Below are 24,185 nucleotides of genomic sequence, written 5' to 3'. Positions count from 1 at the left end.
ATCAGCCTGTGTCTCATGAGGTTTGATGCACCAGTATCAAGGAGAAAATGAATAACTGTACAACTAAAATGGCTTACACTCAATCTAGCTTTAGGACTTGGGTCATTTACATGAGTTTTGTGTTTATCTGGCAGAAGAAAAGGACAAAATGAACATTTCCACCGGAAAAAAAAAAAAACTAGTTTTGCTATTCAACGTGATCTTTCTACACTGTAACCAGACATCTTATTTCTAGATTATGGGAATGTGAAACATAATACTAAGGGGAAGGAGGCACCCCTGTGGAAGCATCAGAACATAAAAAAATTGATGAAAGAAAACCATTAAGGCCAAAGTTGAGTAGGTTTCATAATACTATAGAAACTCATTTGGATTTTATGCTGCTGTAACATGGAAAAAACAGAGAAATCTCATCAATACTATTTATACTGCATTTTTTGAATGTTAAAGTACAGAACTGTAAGGAATCCCTATTTGGACCTAAGAATTAGGCTGCTTGTTTAAGGCAAGACAATAGCAAATAAAGGGTGAATGCTGTTGGTTATTTTACTCTACTTTTATTTACAAATCCTTGCAGAATCTGTGGCCAGAATGGATTTCAACAATGAATGCAGTTCATGGTTGCACTGAGAGATTAGCAGATTTGGGATCTCACACAAAGCAGGCTACACAGCTCAGAGCCTTTCATTAACAATAGGTTTGGTGACTAAGTGGAAACACTGACCATATGCTCCCTTACATGGGTGTGCACAAGATGTGTGCTCTCAAGAACAGCAAGAGCCACTACTCCACAAATATACACACACTGGTTCCTGACCTCCTGCATCTAGGTAACCCTACAGCCATGGCTCCATGCTTGACTTTGACAACAGATCCATGATATGGCCTCAGGGGCCTGGGCTTTTTAGCTATGCCTACTATATTTATACCACTCTGGCTTGCACTCATATGAGATGACATGATGCAGTACCATTTCTGACACCACTTCATTTCACACATTAGTGTGACTGTCAGCTTCTCCAGTGTTGATATTAGCAATATAGGAACATACTATCCTTAATATCAAATTCAAGCTGACACTGAAGAAGGTTCCTCAGAAGTTAATAATTGGTTTTACATTCACTGTCCTCTGCGGTCACGATAGTTGAGTAGCTGGGTCCTGCTGATTCACAGAGGGCCAATCTGGCTCCATTAAAGTCAACAGCAAAACTCCTATGATTGAATCCTACGTCCTTTGGTAGGATTCAGGGCTTAAATTCAACTGGAGCTGTCTAGAGCAGAGCTCTGGTAAATATTTTCAAACCCTCTGGAGTATAGTATGTTGAGGGGAAGGCAGGGGGATTCCAGGAAATACTTAATAAGGATTTAAGCCCTGAGTAGGATACTAAGTATCTTATTGTTATAGAAGCAAAACAATGAGAACTTTTCCTGCTTGCACATGCTAATTTTTCCACTTATACAAATACCATTAATATTAATTTATAATATAAACCAACTTTTCCCCCATACATACCACGATACATCGGGAGATGCCCAAAAGCCAGCATACACCTACATGGCAGTTACTCCATGTGTATTTATACATGTATTTTTTATTAATTTTCCTTAGCAAACATTGGAACGTATGCTGCAGAAAATGAGGACTCAAGTTGTACATGTTGGACAAGGAATCTAAAATAAAAGTAACAATTCTTGTGTGATGAATAAAAGTGAACAGCTGAAAGCTGTTGCCAGCAATCACTTTAACAATCAATGCAAGAAAGTAGTGACACTAAATTAGAGTAAATGTTCAATGACAAGATGTTCTCTGTGCCCTTGAAGTCTGTGTCAACTTAAGTTGCCTTCATGAAATTTCAATATTGTTGGATCTTTGGCTGTTTTACATTAAATTAGAATAACCTTAAACAATGATCACATTTGGGTTTCCTAAGAAGCCATGTTGTGAAATAATATGTATGCAGGAAGAGGGTATTACAGTTCAGGACAACTACACCCGTTTTCCCCCTCCATAGTCCCTCAACGGAACCACAGTATGCTCTGGGCTCCTCAGCCATCACCCCTCCCAGACAGAGACCGTGTCTCTCTCCCTCATGGCTGGTGTTTTTCCAGGCTGCACTGTGATATCCCTAGCAAGCCAGACTGCCTAAACAGGCTAGTGTCTTCACTTTGCTTTCCTCTTTGAAGGCTATAAATAACTAATTGACACCAGTCACAACTCATCACACAGCTCTTCATAAGCAGGCACATTTATTCTTAAGGTGAATGAATAGAAAAAATTGCTTATATGAGGGCTAATAGCTTACCAGAAATCATCCATCAATCTCATGGAAAACACTTCCAGCTGCAGGGCAGACATACCCTGAGCTTCAGCCTGGCTGCACTAACTCCAAACTCTGGCTGTCCAAAAAAAAAAAAAAAGTATTCTGAAGTGCTCTTGAGCAACAGGGACAGAGATCTTAAAGTCTCAGTATCCATATGAAGGACATCCAGATTCAGCACAGTACCACCAGTAGGATTGCGAAAGCACTAGAGATAGAATTCTATAGCTAACCAATATCAACGTGAGTTCAAGGTCTAGCTCTATTACTGAACAGCCTGCCTAAGTCCAAGAATGTTCACAGCTGAGGCAGTTAGCACAGGTTCTATAACAGCCAAAGATCAGCATTTCCTTGTGTGTATAAAATGTAACTGTACTGCATTACTTATTAAACTGAAACTAATTGAAAAAAAATCCTAACTCATATCACACAAGGTACTTATTTCTTTAAATTTTATTTGTTTTCCATCTTATTGCTTATAAACAATGTAGGCATTGGTGTCAGGCAGCTCACAGCTCATGATGGATATAAATTATATTGGATAGATTCACTATGATACATTTCTTCTTTCTCACAGTTTTCAGTGGGAAACTTAAACCCCTTGCCCCATCTTGCATGTACCACTGTTTAATTACTGTTACTTATATATCTGATTATTTTGTACTTTCTTCCACCTCATAATATTTTCAGCTTTGTTAAATAAGATCTCATTTGGATTCCCTAGGTCTGACATGGTGTTAGAATAACTTGTCATAACTGCTTACATTGGTACACCACATTATGCATGCCAGCAGGCAGGATGAACCCTCCCAACCATATGTCAGCCCTGCTAACTTCAAAAGGACAGTTCACTAAAATTTTGTGGTTGGCATTGTTTATCAAAGCACACTTCCTACAGTTTACATTGTTTGTATAAAAGTACAGGAAAGAACAAGTGCATTGGCATTGCCTCTTGCCATGAGTCAGAGCATGTACTGAGAAGTTCTCACTAGCATAATTCTATTGATTTTTTGTTGTTCATATTCTGAGGATTACATTGCTCTAACTACATAAGAACTGCCATAAAGGATCAGTGGTCCATCTAATATTGGCCAAATGCTTCAGACAAAGAGGCAAGAAAACCTAAGATGGACAATTATAGAATAACCTGTTCTTAGGGAAGGTTCTCTCTGAACAGATGCTGTCATTTACTGCAAGTGAGAAAATTACTAGGTGCAGGCTGTCATTACCTGACCATGCAAGAGCCTTTACTAATGACAACACCATTTAAAAAGATTACTCATCTGAGTAAGGGCTTGCAGAACTGGGCTCCAAATTTATTCAGAGACAACCTCTTTTCCAATTCATCATATTAATGCTTTTCCTGTAAAAAACTTTTTTACTGAGCATATGGATTTTCTTGTGTTAGAATTATTTACCAATTTTACTTAATTTGAGAAAGATAATTTTAAAAGTATGTTTTCTCTTTTACCATCAAAATAACCTAACGTATACAGCACAGAGTCTGAAAACTGTAAGAACAGGACCATGTTAAGATTAGGTCTCTAGACATGGTATATAGATTAAACAGTGCCATGTAAATGGGGAACAAAAATGAACACTATTCTAATTTAAATCAATTGTTAGACATGACTCATGGGGGGCAGGAGGGAGGAGGAAACTTTCTCTAATCCTCTAAGTCCTTGAAAAGGTAATGACTTAGTGTTAAGAGAAGTTAACCATCTCCCTAGATGATGGATTTTGAATGCTAAAAAGTCTAATGTTAGTTCTTCCCATTCAAAGATATTCAGCTAAATCAAGCCATCAGCTTTATCTGCAACTGTAACTACTTAGAAGGCAACATCTCCAAAAGTGGAAAAATACATATTCATTTTTTTTCATTATGTTATATTTTGTGCACATAATTAGCAAGCAGAAGGCACAAATTATAGCACCCAAGTTATTTTTAGCAAACGTTATATCCAATCTGAGATATAATGGATATCCAATCCAAGCAGAACTCTTTACTCTCACAACCAGTTCCCACACTGAGTTGAACAGGGCTATTCAAGATCAGGTGTTTTTATTGTTTTTTGCAAACTTCATTAGCATTATCTAATAAATATAATTTTTATCTTTGTCCTATGATCACACTGCCTCTAATGCGAAATCACCAGTTCCACAGGAGTTTAGATCAAAAACACAATTATTCCTCCCTATACTTGCTGTGCAGAGGTGGCCTTCTGCACAAATCCTCACCATCCCATGGGGCTTTTCTGGTTGAGGGAGAGTCATCCACCTCCACATGTTCATTCTCACCTTCTCGTAGACCCTCCCACATGGTTGGAGTTCCACGGCTGCAAATGACAATGAGTGGGGCCAGGTTGGGAGCAAGGTGACGCATTCCTACACACACACCCTAATCAAACTTGCGGGGGGATTCCTCTTTCAGCCTTTCAGATATCCCTTAAAGGGGGGTTCCCTCCAGTATGACAGCCTGGCTTAAGCCCTTGCAGCCTCACTCTAATACAGCCGCACTATCAGCAAGCCATGGGAGCTGAAGAACCAACACAGAGACACAGGGCTTCCGTGGCACATTTGGGCAGATCGATATCTTCTGGGGCAGTACCACCATCTATTCCATTGCAAACCAAATCCAAGCACCACAATCATGGACTAGCTCAAGGGAAATTCAACAGCATCTTCCTCTCTCCAGAGCCTGCTCCCACAGGTATTTCAGGGGAAAGGACTAATGATTCACAAGCTTTTGTTCATTCATGAAGCCAAGATCAATCATTCAAAATCTGATACTCCTGCCTTTATTCAGCCTATTTATATTGCTGGGACTGAGTAATTTTTGACAGACAATATTACTAGCTCCTTGGGATGAGCTTCATCTAAAAAAGTAGCAGTACTACTATATATATTTTTCAGTTTCAGAATTGAAATAACTCAATGCCTCACATACTTTTTAAAATTCAGAATTGTAGAGATTATGAGCAATAATTGGGATTTTAAAACAATTCTGATCCTTCCGGTTCAGTTAAGGCCTGGTTCAGTCCAGGAACTCTCCCTTGAAACTTTACAAAATAATTAAATTTCCTTAAAGACGGTAATAGTTGGTAAGAGTAGATTCAGTCGGTCGGATGTGTGAATAGCACTACCAGCACTTCGGCATTTTTTGCTCCATATTACATAGTCTATTTTCTTTTCTTTGAGACCCAGAGTAAATACATAAAAACTATTAAATATACCCACATCACTAATTTCAGTGCTTTCATCTTGATTTTCTTGTGACTTTTTCACACATTTACAACCTATTTGAACATCTCTATTATAATTATGACACTGGATTTTCATACATCCAGTCTACAATCCAATAAACTCATTACCTACAAGACACTTTAGAAATCTACTGATACCCTCCAATGCAGTCGTAGACTTCCATACTGACTAGTCGTCAGAGATAACTAGTTAAACCCACACTCCCTTTATCCCAAGAGTTTCCATATACCACTGGGCTGGTAATAGATACATTTTCTCAGTGCCAATTACTTGCTTATTTTAATATTCTGCTTCTGGAGCTACTCTTGTTTGCTTGTTCCCCGTGACTCACCTTTCTGAACTGTAGTCTCCTGCACTGCTTTTTTCGCATTTATATTTGTGACAAGTAACTGAAGTTTGGCCTATTGTGAGCAGTAAGCTCATGACAGAATGTTTCCAGTATCTAATGCAATGGATTTGTCTAGGCTCTTTTTTTCCTTCCTTCCACACATTAAACAACATTAATGAAACTGTAACTGCTCTCTCTCATGCTATATCTCACAGTATCTACTGACACATCTAACAATCTTATATTCTGACTTTGAGCAAATACTTTTTTTCTACAAAAAGAAAAGGAGTACTTGTGGCACCTTAGAGATGAACAAATTTATCTGAGCATAAGCTTTCGTGAGCTACAGCTCACTTCATCGGATGCATTCAGTGGAAAATACAGTGAGGAGATTTATATACATAGAGAACATGAAACAATGGGTGTTACCATTTTTATGGCTGACTTAGAACAACGCTTCCTCAGCTCTCGTCCCCTAATGCCCCTACTCTACTTGCGTTACATTGATGACATCTTCATCATCCGGACCCAGGGAAAAGAAGCCCTTGAGGAATTCCACCATGATTTCAACAATTTCCATCCCACCATCAACCTCAGCCTGGACCAGTCCACACAAGAGATCCACTTCCTGGACACTACGGTGCTAATAAGCGATGGTCACATAAACACCACCCTATACCAGAAACCTACTGACCGCTATGCCTACCTACATGCCTCCAGTTTTCATCCAGACCACACCACACGATCCATTGTCTATAGCCAAGCTTTACGATACAACTGCATTTTCTCCAACCCCTCAGACAGAGATAAACACCTACAAGATCTCTATCAAGCATTCTTACAACTAAAATACCTACCTGCTGAAGTGAAGAAATGGATTGACAGAGCCAGAAAAGTACCCAGAAGTCACCTACTACAGGACAGGCCCAACAAAGAAAATAACAGAACACCACTAGCCATCACCTTCAGCCCCCAATTAAAACCTCTCCAAAGCATCATCAAGGATCTTCAACCTATCCTGAAGGACGACCCACCACTCTCACAGATCTTGGGAGACAGGCCAGTCCTTGCTTACAGACAGCCCCCCAACCTGAAGCAAATACTCACCAGCAACCACACACCACGCACCCAGGAACCTATCCTTGCAACAAAGCCCGTTGCCAACTGTGTCCACATATCTATTCAGGGGACACCATCATAGGGCCTAATCACATCAGCCACACTATCAGAGGCTCATTCACCTGCACATCTACCAATGTGATTTATGCCATCATGTGCCAGCAATGCCCCTCTGCCATGTACATTGGCCAGACTGGACAGTCTCTACATAAAAGAATAAATGGACACAAATCAGAGGTCAAGAATTATAACATTCAAAAACCAGTCAGAGAACACTTCGATCTCTTTGGTCACTCAATTACAGACCGAAAAGTTACAATTCTTCAACAAAAAAACTTCAAAAACAGACTCCAGCGAGAGACTGCTGATTTGGAATTAATCTGCAAACTGGATACAATTAACTTAGGCTTGAATAAAGACTGGGAGTCGATGGGACATTACACAAAGTAAAACTATTTCCCCATGTTTATTCTCCTCCTCCCCCCGCACTGTTCCTCAGACGTTCTTGTCAACTGCTGGAAATGGCCCACCTTGATTATCACTACAAAAGGTGTTTTCCCCCTGCTCTCCTGCTGGTAATAGCTCACCTTACCTGATCACTCTCATAACAGTGTGTATGGTAACACCCATTGTTTCATGTTCTCTATGTATATAAATCTCCCCACTGTATTTTCCACTGAATGCATCCGATGAAGTGAGCTGTAGCTCACGAAAGCTTATGCTCAAATAAATTTGTTAGTCTCTGAGGTGCCACAAGTCCTCCTTTTCTTTTTGCGGATACAGACTAACACAGCTGCTACTCTGAAACTTTTTTTCTAATTAAGCTTTGCATTTGTTTCATTATTAAATGAAACAAATCATCCATTAAACTGTGATAGGGTGAAACAAGTAGGCTTGCACTGTGCTTGGCAAGCTAAAGGTTATAACCCTGTCCCAGCCAGTGTGAAGCCCTACAACTTCTGCCCCAGTTAAACACTTGTTCGTATTACCTTCAGGAAATCTTTTTGTCTTAACAAGGATAGTTAATACCAGGATTTTACTTTCTAATTTCCACCGAGGGTGGGTATATGAAACAGAAGCAAGCTTGAGGAATATAGATGGTATGTGTTTCAAAGTATGTTTAAGTTTGGGAAATTGCCTAGGTAAAATGCAACTTTCCTATTCCACAGATCTTCAGTCTCTGTGTATTCTGAATGAAATTTTCTACTCTATTTTGCTGACAAAATACTATTTGTTACTATTTCTGTTGGTCCTTGTAGCCAATACAGCTCTGGGAGAGCAAAAGAGAGTCTTTTCTGGAATCAACAACAATTGAATTGTTAATGAATTTCCAATTATAGAAGCTTTACCTCAGGGCACAATGAAGTGCATGACCATAAATGCATCTACAATACTCTTCATAGTGCATGGGTCAAGGTTACTGCTGATTATATGCACACTAGAAGAGTTCAGCTTGAGCTTGCAAAGCTGGCAATTTAGAAAAATCCAAATTTTTATCTGTAAACAGAGCACATTTGATCTGGAAGTCATTGAGTGACCATGAATGTGGAACCCCAGAATGCCATTTTTACAGAGGCACTTTTAAGAGTGGAACTGCACTTTATTATCTGTTAAGCATTGATGGTGTGATAGATATTGCACAAGGTGTAAAGTCCTGCCCCAAAGAATTTACAATCCACAGTCCCAATTCAGGAAAACACTTGAGCACATGGTTAATTCCATCCCAGGAAAGCACTTAAGCATACGATTAACCTGAAGTCAATAGCATTGAAGTACATGCTTAAAGTTAAGCATATGTTTAAGCGTTCTCCAAAATAGGGAATTTTTGTTGAATAGGGGCCTAAAAGTTATGACAGATAAAGCCAGGTTAAATGAGAAACAGAGGAGGTGTTAATGTAGGACATTATTTTCTCTCTCCTCTAAACTGGAGCTAGTGGAGGTATTTGACTAGGTTGTGTGTTCGTGTTTGTATGGGTCAGCATTTGTGGGACATAAAAGATGTGAGTCTCTAGGAGGGACTGAAACTTTAAATTGGCTCAGAATATTGATTCTACAGTTTGTCCATTAGACACTAACCTGCATGAAAACTTTACCTTTTATTTAATTAATCTGATCCCCCGTTGACTCAAGCCTTATTGTCATGTTTGAAGGCGGCTACTCCTATTCCCTCCATCCATTCAGGTGCAGAAGGCCACATCACACCAGTTTTAACATCCAGTCAGAGTAGAAGGTAAGTACTCCTCTGTGTATGTTAGTCAACGAATCATGTAAGAATGGTGTGTCTGACATAGGTCTTTTCCCCTAATAAAGGTGTCATACCCTGGGGCTGTAGGGCTGCTTGATGTGGCACTGCTGCACTGAATGCTACTGTTCAGGATAACATCACCCTTCCTTCTAGACACATTGTCAGCTCAAGTACAGTTAAAAGTCTGAGTCCCTGTGAGTATCTTTGCATTTTTTTACCATACACAATACCTTGTTAAAGGTCCCTTATGCATATGTGCATGTATGAGAATTAGAACAAGCAGCATTGTAGATTTGCAACATTAAAGGAAGAAAAAATCTGACACGCTATGTGGTGGTCATTACGTTGGACAATCCAAAGTGAACCATTCCTCAAATTAACGCAAAAAAATTAATCGCCATTAAGAAAAATTATTGTGATTAATCGCAGTTTTAATCACACTCCCACACATTTTAAATCTATGCACAGCAACTGCTTTGACATTCCTGTGTCCCACTCCCTTGGCAGTGGCAAAATAGGTTACTTATAGCCTACCAGGTTTAATTAGCAAAAGTTGACAGAGCTTGTCTTGAGGTAACGCAGACATTGCAATTCCTTCCAGAACTGAGTTAACTACTTTACCATCAATCCTGTCTCAAAAGAAAAATGGAAAACAAGAGTCTGGTTAACACTTGTTAACTAGAATCTGAATGGAATATTGAGAGATGAGTCTAGCAATCTGCCTGGAGGAGGCATAGCAGGACATTAGCAATCTAAAAGTTACCCTATAGGTGCTGTACTGACTGAAGCTGCATTGCTCATAAAGAAAAAAAGTCTATCTGTCTGTATTTATTTTTTAATTCTTCAGTTTTTAAAAGCAATAAGAAACTCGGCACTGAGCATTTCTGGAGATTGATGACTAGCTGGGGTTTGAGATATCAACTCCTCTTAGCTAGATATTAATCTCTAGGAAATGCCCTGCGCCTGAATCATTATGACTTAATTAATAGTTATTCCTCAAGAACATTTACTTTAAAGCTGCCTCCTACTGAATACTGCCCATTACAATAAGATATTTTTATAAACAAGGGGTAAAAAAAGGGTTCAAAACCTCCAAATTTATCATCTCAAAAAAGAAACAATTGTCTAGACTATCTATTAATAATATACAGTATATCCTTGACAGGTAGTACAGTGGCAAGTTATTTGACACCTAATCTATTATAGTGTCTATATTAAACTGAAAATAGGATTGTTACAATTTGAGGAATCTATGTACAATTTATGAATGCTGGCTCTTCTTATGAAACTGCTGTGTCATTCAGTGCCTCACTATATATGGAGTCAGCCACATACTGTCAAGGCTGTATCACATATTCCCCAGACCAGAGATAATGGACGATCGTTAAACCTTGATGTCTCCCATTCAAGTGCGAGCACCTCAGGACAATGAGATTGCTGAAGCCTAGGGAAAACAGTCTGACCAAGTCTGTGTGTAGGGCTGGCGTTTAGAGCAATGTAATTTCCCCAGGAGAACAAAGAAATCATGTGTTAACACTGAGGGCAAGTCTATGCTACAAGCGCCGCTGAAGCTATGGCACTGTAGCACCATAGTGTAAATCAGAGGTGGCCAACCTGTGGCTCCGGAGCCACATGCGGCTCTTCAGACGTTAATATGCGGCTCCTTGTATAGGCACCGACTCTGGGCCTGGAGCTACAGGCGCCAACTTTCCAATGTGCCGGGGGGTGCTCATTGCTCAACCCCTGGCTCTGCCACAGGCCCTGCCCCCACTCCACCCCTTCCTGCCCCCTCCTCTGAGCCTGCCGTGCCCTCGCTTCTCCCCCCAGAGCCTCCTGCACGCCACGAAACAGCTGATCAGGAGGTACAGGGAGAGAGGGGGAGGCGCTGATCAGCGGGGCTGCCAGTGGGTGGGAGGCGCTGGAAGCAGGGGATGAGGGGCTGCTGACGTATTACTGTGGCTGTTTGGCAATGTACATTGGCACATTCTGGCTCCTTCTCAGGTTCAGGTTAGCCACCCTTAGTGTTGATGCTTCCTACATTGACAGAAGGGGTTCTTCTGTCAATGTAGGTAACCTACCTCCATGAGTGACAGTAGCTAGGTCAACAGCCAGGTCTACACTGGGAGTTAATTTGGCTTAACTATGGTGCTCAGGGGTGTGAATTTTTCACACCATTTAATGCCATAGCTAGGTCAATCTAGATTAATAATTCACATACATTATCAGTTTTACTCTTGCAGTAACAGTATCATACTTCACCCAGACAATAACCAAAAAAATAAGATCAGCCAGGAATACAAATAATAACAATAATAATGTTAATAGAGAAGTGTAAATAACAGGCAAGATTCTCTCCTGAGCCAGGAGTTCCATTCAGCCCAGGAGAGATGAGGGCATCAGGGAACCAGTTCCAACTCTCTGATTCTTGGGCCAACCCTGGCCGAGACACAGCTTCGAGCTGCTACTGGGCAACTCTAAGTCATGCCAGTGACATCAAGTCCTTAGTGGAGCAGGCATCAGTGGAAGAATGCTGCCTTCCAAGTTCAAATTCTCAACCAGTTCTCCCTATTTGTCAAATCAAATCTAGAACAGCCTCTCCTCAAGTTGCTTCTTACACCTTCTAAGAGAATAAAACAGTAAACCACATGGCTCACACCTTGGGATGTGAGAGGGTAAATTTGGGAGAGGGTAAATTTAAGAGACAGGGGAATCTGAAACATCAGCCGTGAGCAAGGGGCAAGGCAACTTGACAACAGGCTCCAGCTTTTATGAGAGCGTGCTAGACAAAGGGGCTGAGCCTTGAGAATATACCTAGGACACTCCTCTCTTAGAAGACGATGGCAGGGGCTGGACTCTGTTCAGACTCCAGCGGCTTAAAACACCCAGGGATCCAGAAGTTTGGATTTCCTTCACAGCAGTTAAGTGGGTGGACAGCAGGGGGCACATGACTGGATCTGTGACAGATACCATACTATACAGTAAAATCAAGAAAATATGAGAGCTGTTGAACCACAATTCAGAAATGGGCTGCCCTCAAGAGCGTTTATACACGACTCTTCACTTGCTTAAAAATACCTGTAACAATGACAGCATAGGTCTTGTGACTCCATTGTATAAAACCTATGTCAGGTGGATAATTTTACAATGGCTGAATTTGACACATTGATCATTTTAGATATTGCTTTCCAGATGAACATCCTAGTTTTGTTAATTTTCTGATGCTTCAAAAATCAGTTTCCCAATCAGCCTTAATTCAGCTATTTCCTAACTTTTGAGCACTAGACTTTGCGGTCTTAACATTCTCCTAACATAGTTATTTTGAATGTAACATATATAAAGGGTGGCGTTCAGACTACCTTAATTTTTTCCTCACTGATCCATGAATAAGGAGACTGGGATTATGCTGCACTCTTGCATGCCTTATAACTCTGGGAAAATGCCCTTGTTCTACAAAACTACAGAAAAATATATTTACTCCTACATAATCTTCCCTGAATTTCTGTTCTATGCATAATCCCAAAAGGAGTACAATAGCAGAAGGGTGAAGAGAAACAAAGGGGGGTGGGGAAGTAGGTGGCTGATAACACAGGTATTAACCAGGTCAACCTATACACATTGCACTGAAGGAATCTGCTGTTTGCTGACTCCACACATAAAGATTTTTGCCTCTGCTATATTAAATATTTTATCAGTTCTTTGTTGGCTCTTTCAAGCAAACATGGATGACTCGCTTAGCGGGGGCTATGGAGACCTAGTAAATATTAAATTATACCTCAGAACCCTCTAGGGTCCCATCCAGTGGTGATGAGAAAGCAGGAGTACCTATTGGGAACCTTGAGGAGAAAGAATTGGAGGCACCTTAGTTAAAGCAGCAAAGCCCTTGCAGGGCTTTCTTAACTGTGCCTCTCAAACCCAGATTGCCAGCAGAGCTGAGAACCCCTCAGTTGCAAGGAGCCTCAGTCTCTCCTTATATGAAATAATATTTGCAGACCGATTATCAGAGGGTCTGAAGAGTCGGTATTGCCATCTCCTACTAGCAGGTAATTGTCAGCACAAGCACCCAAATGCCCTGGCTGCGGCACTAGGAATGTTCACCAATTGCTTTCACAGATATTTTCTTAATACAATTTACAGTGACTAATTCCAGTCAGTTTTCCATCAAACATTGGTGATTTTGTTGTGGAATTTATGGGCCCCTAAGCCTGTATGGCCACAAGGCCCCAGATTTCTGCACACTGGCTCCTACATCTTTTACCCAAGCACTTGAGGAACTAGAAGCCATGTGATCACAGTCTGGAGATAAACAGACTTTGCTGCTCATCTTTTTCTTTCGTTCCTTTTCTTTCCTCGTTTTCCTACCTGACATCTGGTGAGCTCTGCCTTCCTGTCACACCTGCCTCCTGCAGACACCCGAGCTGACTGTTCTGAGGCAGCATCTCCTGCCTGTGCAGGATAAAGAAGACACTCAGAACTTTCTGGAAGGTTGGATTTTCTCTCTTCTTTTTCCTTTCTCTCTCTTCTGTCTGTTTGCTCCTTCACTCGCCCTTGCCTGAATGCTCTCTCCCTTCGTTTTCCTTCTCCTCTTCCTTGTCTATGTTTTCCAACATTTTCTCAAACATATCTGCCTCTCCCATCTCACACTGGTCAGTGCTGGTCTGGGGCTGCTCACTGGACTCAGCACAAAGCACTGAAAAGGAGTCAAGCTCTCTTCCTTTGACACATTCCCTAAGATCCCTGTCCTGTCTCTCTTTCCTCCTCTCCCCATTGTTCCCCACAACACACACATCCCTTCCTACCCCCCATATATGTATTCATTCCTACCCCACATAATAACTGTAACATGGTGGCTTTCCCATGGGCAGGAGAGCCTGGCGCTAAGCCAAGCCAGCCCTGATTAAAGATGAGTCTCATCTGAGGAAGATCACATGCTGTAATATAAAAGGCAGCAGGAAGCTACAGGTGCAACTGTGAGAGAGAAAAAGGAAGCAGAGATAGAGGGGGTCAGCTTTTCTTAGAAAAGGCTGCAGACTAACAACTTCAGGTAGAGCAGACTGACTAAGAGCCAGCTGTAGATGTGGCTAAAGAACCAGAGCTAAGTATGAAGTGCTGAATTATGATTTTGGGCTATGTTGAGGATTCTTTGCCTTATTTTGTGATTAATGACTCTGAAGTCTGTATGAACTTTATTTGAAATTAAACCAGCCCCAGAAAGGGGCACTGTGAACCACAACACAGACTGACCGGAGTCTTAAGGAGCCTGTGAAAGAGAGCTAATAAGGGCAGACTGCCTGTAAAACCACACCATAGGCCAGTAGGGGGCACTCAAGAAGCAGCCACAGCAGTACAGCAACCTTCAAAATTTAGGATGCCTTACATTTGAGCCCTGACTGGTATCCCTTCCCATCAACTCAAACTGCACCAATTACATAGTACATATGGGCCACTGCCCTTCTCCAATATCCACATGTCGGAGTGAGGAGTAGAGCACTGATTGCAAGGAGCACTGTGGTGGTAGGCTTGGTAGTATGAGAACAGCACAAAGAGCATCCCATGACTGAGGGAGAACCCAAAGCTCTTGATTTTAGCTTCCATACATGCTCTGTTACCAATTCCATGATTACAGATTAATTCCCCTCAGCAGATTAATGTTACACTCTTTCTTCCTTTTCACTGCTTGTCTCTAGCCAGTCCATTTTTAAGTTATAGTGTATATTTAACAAGAACAGCCCATGGTACCTTTTATCATCTTGTCACAAAGCTGTAACAGGAAACAGCAAAGCAAGAGTCTATTAGATCCAGGAGCTTCTTGTTGCAGACTGAAATGTATTCAATTATTTTCCTTTCCTACTGCAAGAACCTACTAATGAGACTTGTGCACACACAGTGAGGGGGAAACACACACACACACAGGTATATTTGTCAAGGCAAGTTAACAAATACCAACATTATTTCAAGTCTGACATTCCTCCTATACAGTGGGATACTTTTTCCATTTGTGCATCCACATGATTAACTTTCATCTCCCTTGCCAAGTGTCAACACACCAGTGAAATCATGTTAGTTGAGCATCTATACACTTGCAATCAAAAATATTCTTACATTTTTAATCTCTCAACTTCATTCAATACATAGAAAAGTTTTCAGATCAAGTAATAAATAATATAGAATTGTGACAGATATATAAATTTAGATCATTTATCTAAATAATTACTACGTTAGCATGCCATTGAACACCTGTGCAACTCTGAGGTTTAAGATAGCATCAAAAATCTGAGTTAGTAATGAACAGTAATAAGTATTTCTATTTATATAGCACTTTTTATCCAAAAGAAACCAAAACACTTTCATGCTTCATATATAGAGAGAGTCATTTTCCCCCCTACAAAAAAGCAGCCTCTTCTGGGATAGTAATCTGTAATTATTGAAAGAAAACCACAGAAAGTAGGTAGCTAGAGACTCCCACCGGTAGGGACAGAAGAAACAGCCAAAACTATGACCTTTGGACTTCAGACATTGAGAACTGTCTACAGTTCTGACTAAACTTTCTCTGCCTTGTGCTGATTGGCTGTTTGCCACAACCCCATAGCTCTCCTCCCCCTCTCCTTCAGGCTCTTCACCTCAAATTCACTCCATCCCTGTCCCCTCACCCCTCCTTCTCCTTTACTTTTCTTTCCATTTTGCTTATTCCCTCCTAAACTCACCCCCCACACACAAACATTTGCTGCCTTCACATTGTTCAAGCTGCTTGTGTGTTCTACCATTCCCCTTCACCCTGGGTCTGTCTTGTCGTCTTAGATTGTAAGCTCTTTGGGGCAGGAACAGTCTGCTATTCTGTTTGCACAGTGTCTAGGACAACTGGGCCTCATTTTTGGTTGGCCCTTAGGCACTATTATAAAACTGGATGAATATTTGGTAACTGCACCAATATTTCTACACAGTAGTTCAGGACAAAAAGCATTTTATTCAACTGGAACCACACAGAAAACCAAGAAGACAGTATATTTACTGGGTTTGGAATTTAGCCAGGACACCCACATTAACACTTTTACTCTTAGAAAAGGAGCTGTGGGATCTTTTATCACTATGGGTTGTCAGGAGCTTAGTTTTGTCACATTTGAGAGACAGCACTACTGTTTATGCATTTCCCCTTGGACAATGCAAGGCTATTTCTTCAGTACTCACTCAGAGAGAAGAAAGCTACATATTCAGTCACCACTTCCTGCAGTACCTGAGCTTCTGAAGAGGTCTATTGCAAAGCAAACTGCACATGGTTTGTGAGAACTGGAAAGTTCACAACCTGAGGTGATAAGACTGCAGACAGTATTCACTCTCCTCCTTTGCATACAACTAATTACAAAGTAGAACAGTAATATTTTTACACAGTTCAAATTTTAAGGGAGGTACTGGAAAGAATATGTAGTCTATTTCTGACCAAAAGAATAAAGGTTACATCAAATGTCTACATGGTGTACTGTTACATAAAACAAAAAAAACTACACAAGCAAGAATTCTAGAATTAAATTACTGTACAAGCTAAAGAGGAAAACTGAGCAAATATAGGCAGGGGCCATAGAAAACAGATTCTGCAGCAGGGAAAATTGCATTCAATTGTTGGTCAGCTATAGAATTAAATTGAGATGAACTTTTTCTCTAGGTCCCTTCTCCTCGTTCACCCATCTCAGGTGTTAGAGATGCTATATTAATGAGTGGCAAGTAATAATGAGTGGCAATAATCTACAAAAGTATAAGAAGAGAGGGAATCACTATGGAGGAGGGGTGGAAGAGATTAAGAATGTAGGATGGGAAAGGGAGAGTGCTATCCAAGTAGGAGGAAAGCACGCATTAAGAGAAATGTTTGCAGGAATTGTTAGATGATCATATCCTGTCACTCTGTCAGTTCAGGGCACAGCTATAGCTTCTGCATATCAGAAGAAATTCTAGTTCATATTTTCACTTTGCTTATAATGTGTTTAAAATGGTACCAAAACTACCTAGAATTTTTATTTTCTGGTAGTTTAATGAAGAATTCCAGATCATTGCTATGGATGTGAATACTGTAGTGCAAACTTTTTGTTGGCATGATCCCATTTTAATTGATTTACTCCAGGACCCCAGACAGCCTGGAGGGTGCGATATTGCTCAACCAAATGGCATCCTCACCACAGAAAGACTTCACATGCATCCTACTTGCAAGGTCATGCGGTATGGAGCAAAATGGCATCCTCTGCACAGTAGGGATCTTTGCAACCCCATCTGGTGATGGTGTTACCCCATTTGGGGTCATGACCAACAGTTTGGGAACTGCTGCTGTAGTATCTGAAGCCAAAAAGAAGAAGAGTTTTTGTTGGGACAAATTAAGTAGGGCGAGAGAGACAGAGGAGACATATTCCCTTTTATTTCCTCTTTTTACCTTTCGCTGAAGCTTTCTGTTGACACGTTTTTCTGTGTTCTGTTTTTTTAGTACTAAAACTTCTGTCATGGGCCAAAAGACCTGTTCCCTGCACTGAGCTGCATCAGTCCAGGATCATGTGCAACAGTGGGACTGACAGCCAATTTGACAAAAAGTAAGCATGTATATGAATAACATGGGTAGAAATGAGCAAAAAAGAGTGGATTTGGCTTCAGAGATTTTTTACTTAAAACTGAAAGTGTTTTAAAATGAAAACTTTAAAGAGAAATTAAAAGTGAGAAAGTGTGCCAAATTCTACAACTGTGGAGAACTACTTGCTTCCCTCATCACAACTCACTTTTTCATTTACATCAAGTCTTCAGAAACCTTCTAATACTGATACTAAACTGGGAGGAGTGGTAGATATGCTGGAGGGCAGAGATAGGATACAGAGGGACCTAGACAAATTGGAGGATTGAGCCAAAAGAAATCTGATGAGGTTCAATAAGGATAAGTGCAGGGTCCTGCACTTAGGACGGAAGAACCCAATGCACAGCTACAGACTAGGGACCGAATGGCTAGGCAGCAGTTCTGCGGAAAAGGACCTAGGGGTGACAGTGGACGAGAAGCTGGATATGAGTCAGCAGTGTGCCCTTGTTGCCTAGAAGGCCAATGGCATTTTGGGATGTATAAGTAGGGGCATAGCGAGCAGATCAAGGGACGTGATCGTTCCCCTCTATTCAACATTGGTGAGGCCTCATCTGGAGTACTGTGTCCAGTTGTTGCGGTTCAATGACAAGACAGAACACAGCTTTTAGCAAGCAAGCGGCTGGTCTGCTAACAGGCTTCTGCCTGTCAGCTTTCCACCTTCCCCTTTATTCTTTCTCTCCCCCCGCGCATTACATTCTCCAACAGATAAAAGGAATACACTGGCTTTGTTTAACATTCTTATTTACCAGTTTCTATCTACCGCATTCCTTGCTCTCGGGCCTTGAGCCCAGTCCTGGAAGGCTTCCCACGGTTCATGTTATCTGGGCGTGATTCCAAGGTTGATGCCCTTGAAAGGAGCTGTGTGTGCACAGGTCCAGCACAACACTCCAGGTGTGCCCTGAATGTTGCCAAGCGCATAAACATTGTATGAATCCTACACACACTACAAGAAGGATGTGGCTAAATTGGAGAGAGTCCAGAGAAGGGCAACAAAAATGATTAGGGGTCTGGAACACATGACTTATGAGAAGAGGCTGAGGGAACTGGGATTGTTTAGTCTGCATAAGAGAAGAATGAGGGGGGATTTGATAGCTGCTTTCAACTACCTGAGAGGTGGTTCCAGAGAGGATGGTTCTAGACTATTCTCAGTGGTAGAAGAGGACAGGACAAGGAGTAATGGTCTCAAGTTGCAGTGGGGGAGGTTTAGGTTGGATATTAGAAAAAACTTTTTCACTAGGAGGGTGGTGAAACACTGGAATGCGTTACCTAAGGAGGTGGTAGAATCTCCTTCCTTAGAAGTTTTTAAGGTCAGGCTTGACAAAGCCCTGGCTGGGATGATTTAATTGGGGATTGGTCCTGCTTTGAGCGGGGGGTTGGACTAGATGACCTCCTAAGGTCCCTTCCAACCCTGATATTCTATGATTCTATGATTCTATGCTGGAGAAACCTGAAGATTGTTCATGGCAAACTTAGCAAAAGTTCAGCAGGGAGAAGATCATTTTCCCTCCTCTTTACAAAGGCATGTTTCCTTATTTTTTTGCTATGGCCCTGATTCAAGAAAGCACTGAAGCACATGCGTAAGTCCCACTCAAGTCACCATCTCACTGCACTCTGACTTCCGTGGGATGTAAGCATGTGCTCAAGTGCTCTCTTAAATAGGAAATCCTTCCTGAATTGGGGTTTATATGTATGTGACTGTTTATACCTCTTGATAGTCACCAGTAGCAAGTCACTCCAACAACAGCTGGAGGGAAAATGCTACAGGTAACAGGGGCCTATTATGTCTAAGCCCACAGAGCTAAGTATAGTATGTGTTAACAGAAAGGAAGGGTTTTAATACAAACTTTATATGAAGTGTTCTCTCTGTGTCCCACTTATCAAGTTTTCACTTTGAAACTTTAGCTTTCTAATCTCTAGGTTAAATGCATTGGAGACAGCACAGCATTTCTGCCTTGGTTGTCATTGTGAATGGAGCCTGGCAGCAGCAAGAAATATTGAAATCCCTGATGTATTTCTGTTGTTTCTTCAAGAGGGACCATCCCTTCCAGTAATGAAAAGTCTTCCAAAAATAGTGCCAGGGATGAAACTTCACTCATCATATTGCCCAAATTTGGCAGTTCTGACAGTTTTATTCCAGTGTATTATTAAAGCTTAGGACTATATTTACATAATTAAACATTGATCTGCTTTTTCTCTCTGCATCTGTCACTCATTTCTGTGGAATACATTAATTCAATCTCTTCTGCATAAGTGAGATTTAGGATATATCAGGTGGTGTCACTCAACTGTACAAATTGTCCACTTGTGGAAACGTACATGAAATGTTTTAATCATAAAGTCAATACATTGTTGGGATAAACATCAGAGTTAACAGAAGGAAATGTCTGTGTAAACAGCTATGCTTTGGTACATCCGTTCCCATATTATTCAGTTATATGTATTCAACATTTTGAACAAAGCACAGAGTGGCTGTAGATCTGATGTAAAAAATGCATACATCCCAAAGTAATTGTGACATTTATATTAATAAAGTACATTTTAAAAGCACCTACACAGAACAGTAGACACTTTCACTATATGCAATCAAATCATAATAGCACAAAATAGCCTCTGGTTCCTCCTCCTTCCCTCAAATGCCCAATCCAGCCACTAATAGCAGCCTCAGTTTTCAAATACCAGTACTGAAGCCTGGGAAAAGAGGTGGGCTTTGATGTATATTACATACAAATATCTGTAAAGGCTTCTTAGTTAAAGAAGACTGTGTAATTCTGTGATAAGTCTTTGGCCTTGAGCCTAGTTTTTTGAGTCCATGTAAGATTCTAGAGAACAATATTAACACAATATAATTTGCCTTTGAAGAGAAGCACACCACTATTAAAAGCTTTTGGCAATTGTATTTGTATTACTCACAGTCTGATCCAGAAATTGACTCAAAATGAATATCAGGTGCACAGCCCTAGAACAGGCAGATACTATAAATGACCAAATTATTGATAGAGATGGAAGAACCTATTAAAATATATTTCAAATTCCATTGAACTTCATGGTCTTACATATATTCAGGGACAAAACTTTTGTATAGTTTTAAGTTTTCTACCATATAAGGTTTCCTTTTAATTGTACAAAGTGCTTGCAGAGGTTGACATCCTCACAAAACTCAAAAGCAACTGATTCAGTCAGAATTTGCCTCTTTCATTGTCAGTTATTTGAGGTTTTCCAGTTAGTTCCAGAAGGGTGGGGTACCACCATTTTAGGATTCCCAGACGTTATCACGAGGAAGGTTGTACCCTGAATAGGGTAGCAGCAAGAGTGGACCTGTGATGCTTTCCAGTGTGCTCATGGCCAGGAGCTGATCCACAGCAGGCACAGACTCCACCAGTCCCTGGTAAGCATTACCGTCCAGGTCTCCGCAGGCCTCACTCTCTCTCTACAGATTAACGATAGAGACACACCAACTGCTTCATCCTCCAGAGTGCTCTGTTTCACTGAACTCTTGGGGCTTGTCTTCACTACCGCACTAAATTGGCACCTCGATGCAGTGGCATCAATTTATCAGGGCTGGTGAAGACTCAAAAAGTCAATGGGAGAGCACTCTCGCATCAACAACATAGTGGCGGAAGTTATGTCAGTAGGAGAGCATCTCCCACTGACACAGCACGGTGTAGAAACTGTGTTAAGTCGATGTAAGTTATGTTTCAGAGTAACAGCCGTGTTAGTCTGCATTCGCAAAAAGAAAAGGAGTACTTGTGGCACCTTAGAGACTAACCAATATATTTGAGCATGAGCTTTCGTGAGCTACAGCTCACTTCATCAGATGTATACCGTGGAAACTGTAAGTTATGTCGCTCGGGGAATGGGGTTTTTTTACACCACTGAGCAAAATAACTTACATTGACTTAAGCAGTAATGTAGACAAGGCCTAAGGTCCTCTAAACCCTATGGAAAAGTACATACCAGCTTAGTATATTCAACTGAGGATCACCACTCTACTTAAGACACAGTACTTAGCTGTATTTATAGTGAATACAAGAATAAGTTTATCATCAAAGACAAGATTCAAATGATAGTAAGTAATATTATTGGAAATTTGGTTACCTATAAAACAAACACATTTTCTAGAGCCTAAACTTAATTCACAAAACCTTCCCCTGTCTCCTGCAGGATAGATTACCCCAACTCCTTTTCCCAGCATTTTCAACTAGGATGGTTGAGATCCCCTTTTCATAAGTTTAAGCCCGCTCTCAACTTGTCTTCATAGACTGAAGGATGCCAGAGCATTTCTGTGCACCCCCAACTATATCAGTCCTTCAATTTCTACCAGAAAAGAGGATCTCCCCCTTCCCTGCTGTTTACCTCTTCCTATTAATTTCCTACTGAAGTCTTCGCAAGCTCTTCATTATGATTCAGTATGCTAATAGATTTCTATTGTATGACACACAATGGTCCACCACATAAATAAGTGTCTCCTACCTCCTATCTGGAGAAGTTTGTCTCACTGCGCACCTCTGAGGGACCTTCCTTTCACTATAAGGCCTAGAGAACATAATTTTCATCATGTATACATAACTCCCCCCCATATTTTGCATAATACATCTGTCAAGATTCCTCCCCCACTCTGAACTCTAGGGTACAGATGTGGGGACATGCATGAAAAACCTCCTAAGCTTATCTTTACCAGCTTAGGTCAAAACTTCCCCAAGGTACAAAATATTCCACCCGTTGTCCTGGGATTGGCCGCTACCACCACCAAACTAATACTGGTTACTGGGGAAGAGCTGTTTGGACGCGTCTTTCCCCCCAAAATACTTCCCAAAACCTTGCACCCCACTTCCTGGACAAGGTTTGGTAAAAAGCCTCACCAATTTGCCTAGGTGACTACAGACCCAGACCCTTGGATCTTAAGAACAATGAACAATCCTCCCAACACTTGCACCCCCCCTTTCCTGGGAAATGTTGGATAAAAAGCTTCACCAATTTGCATAGTTGACCACAGACCCAAACCCTTGGATCTGAGAACAATGAAAAAGCCTTCAGTTTCTTACAAGAAGACTTTTAATAAAAATAGAAGTAAATAGAAATAAAGAAATCCCCCCTGTAAAATCAGGATGGTAGATATCTTACAGGGTAATTAGATTCAAAAACATAGAGAACCCCTCTACGCAAAACCTTAAGTTACAAAAAAGATACACAGACAGAAATAGTTATTCTATTCAGCACAGTTCTTTTCTCAGCCATTTAAAGAAATCATAATCTAACATGTACCTAGCTAGATTACTTACTAAAAGTTCTAAGACTCCATTCCTGGTCTATCCCCGGCAGAAAAACCAGCATATAGACAGACACACAGACCCTTTGTTTCTCTCCCTCCTCCCAGCTTTTGAAAGTATCTTGTCTCCTCATTGGTCATTTTGGTCAGGTGCCAGCGAGGTTACCTTTAGCTTCTTAACCCTTTACAGGTGAGAGGAGCTTTCCCCTGGCCAGGAGGGATTTCAAAGGGGTTTACCCTTCCCTTTATATTTATGACAACATCTCTCAAGGATTATGATGACCAGTGTGACACAGTCTTTCATGAGGGGCATTTCTTTGATGAACCCAGAGGACATCTGTGCCCTCCGTCAGCTGGAATCAAGAGATCCTGGGGTCACAGGTCTTGAAGAGAGACCCTGAAGAAAATTAACATTTCCTCTCCAGTAAAATGAGATTGAGAGAAGAAAAGTATGTAAGCCCCAGTTCTGTCAAGTATTTAAGCACTTGTACATGAGCTGCCTCATTGACTTCAGTGGGACTGCTTACATGCTTGAATGATTTTCTGGATCAGGGCCCTAGAGAGGAGAAAAAAGAGAGGGACCTAAGAGCATTGGAGTAAGCTTTAAGGTGGGCACAGCCTTAAACAAAAAGAAAGACCCTAACAGATGAAGAGGAAGAACTGGAGGGAGGGGAAGAAGGAAGAGAATGCCGTTTAAAAAAAATAAAAGCTTATCCCTCTGAGTGGCAAGACCACTAAGGCCAAGACATCACAATGGGAGACACCGAGGTATTTGCACAGGCAAGGAGCAGAGATTTTAGTTCATTTATTTACAAAATTCATTTCTTTGGGTTTTAAAAAAAAAGTGTTTCTGAAAAAAATCAGAAGATAAGCACAGTTGTCAGAGAGCAATCCTTACAGGGCCTGAGACGCAGAGAGCAATCCTTACAGGGCCTGAGATTGAGTCACTGTGTTAAGTATCAGAGGATAGCCATGTTAGCCTGTATTCACACAAACAACGAGGAGTCCGTGGCACCTTAAAGACTAACAGATTTATTTGGGCATAA

The 24,185-nt window shown here is 41.0% G+C and overlaps 1 long non-coding RNA gene across 2 annotated transcripts in view; it reads right to left on the bottom strand.

Annotated features, from left to right (window-relative positions):
- The window catches only part of LOC125639312 (uncharacterized), a 210,387-nt gene that overhangs the window by 170,680 nt on the left and 15,522 nt on the right, over nt 1-24,185 (bottom strand). Inside the window, exon 1 of one of the 2 annotated variants that reach the window (XR_012669503.1) lies at nt 2,304-2,461. The exons of the other annotated variant lie outside the window; for it this stretch is intronic. This is a non-coding gene — a long non-coding RNA (uncharacterized LOC125639312). Of the gene's footprint in view, nt 1-2,303; nt 2,462-24,185 lie in introns of those variants that run through there. 2 annotated transcript variants of the gene reach the window in all.

This window comes from Caretta caretta, chromosome 7, assembly GCF_965140235.1.
Source record: "Caretta caretta isolate rCarCar2 chromosome 7, rCarCar1.hap1, whole genome shotgun sequence".
Classification (NCBI taxonomy): Eukaryota; Metazoa; Chordata; order Testudines; family Cheloniidae; genus Caretta; species Caretta caretta.
Note: the sequence above shows the minus strand (reverse complement) of the source record. Positions and strands in the feature narration are given on the sequence as shown.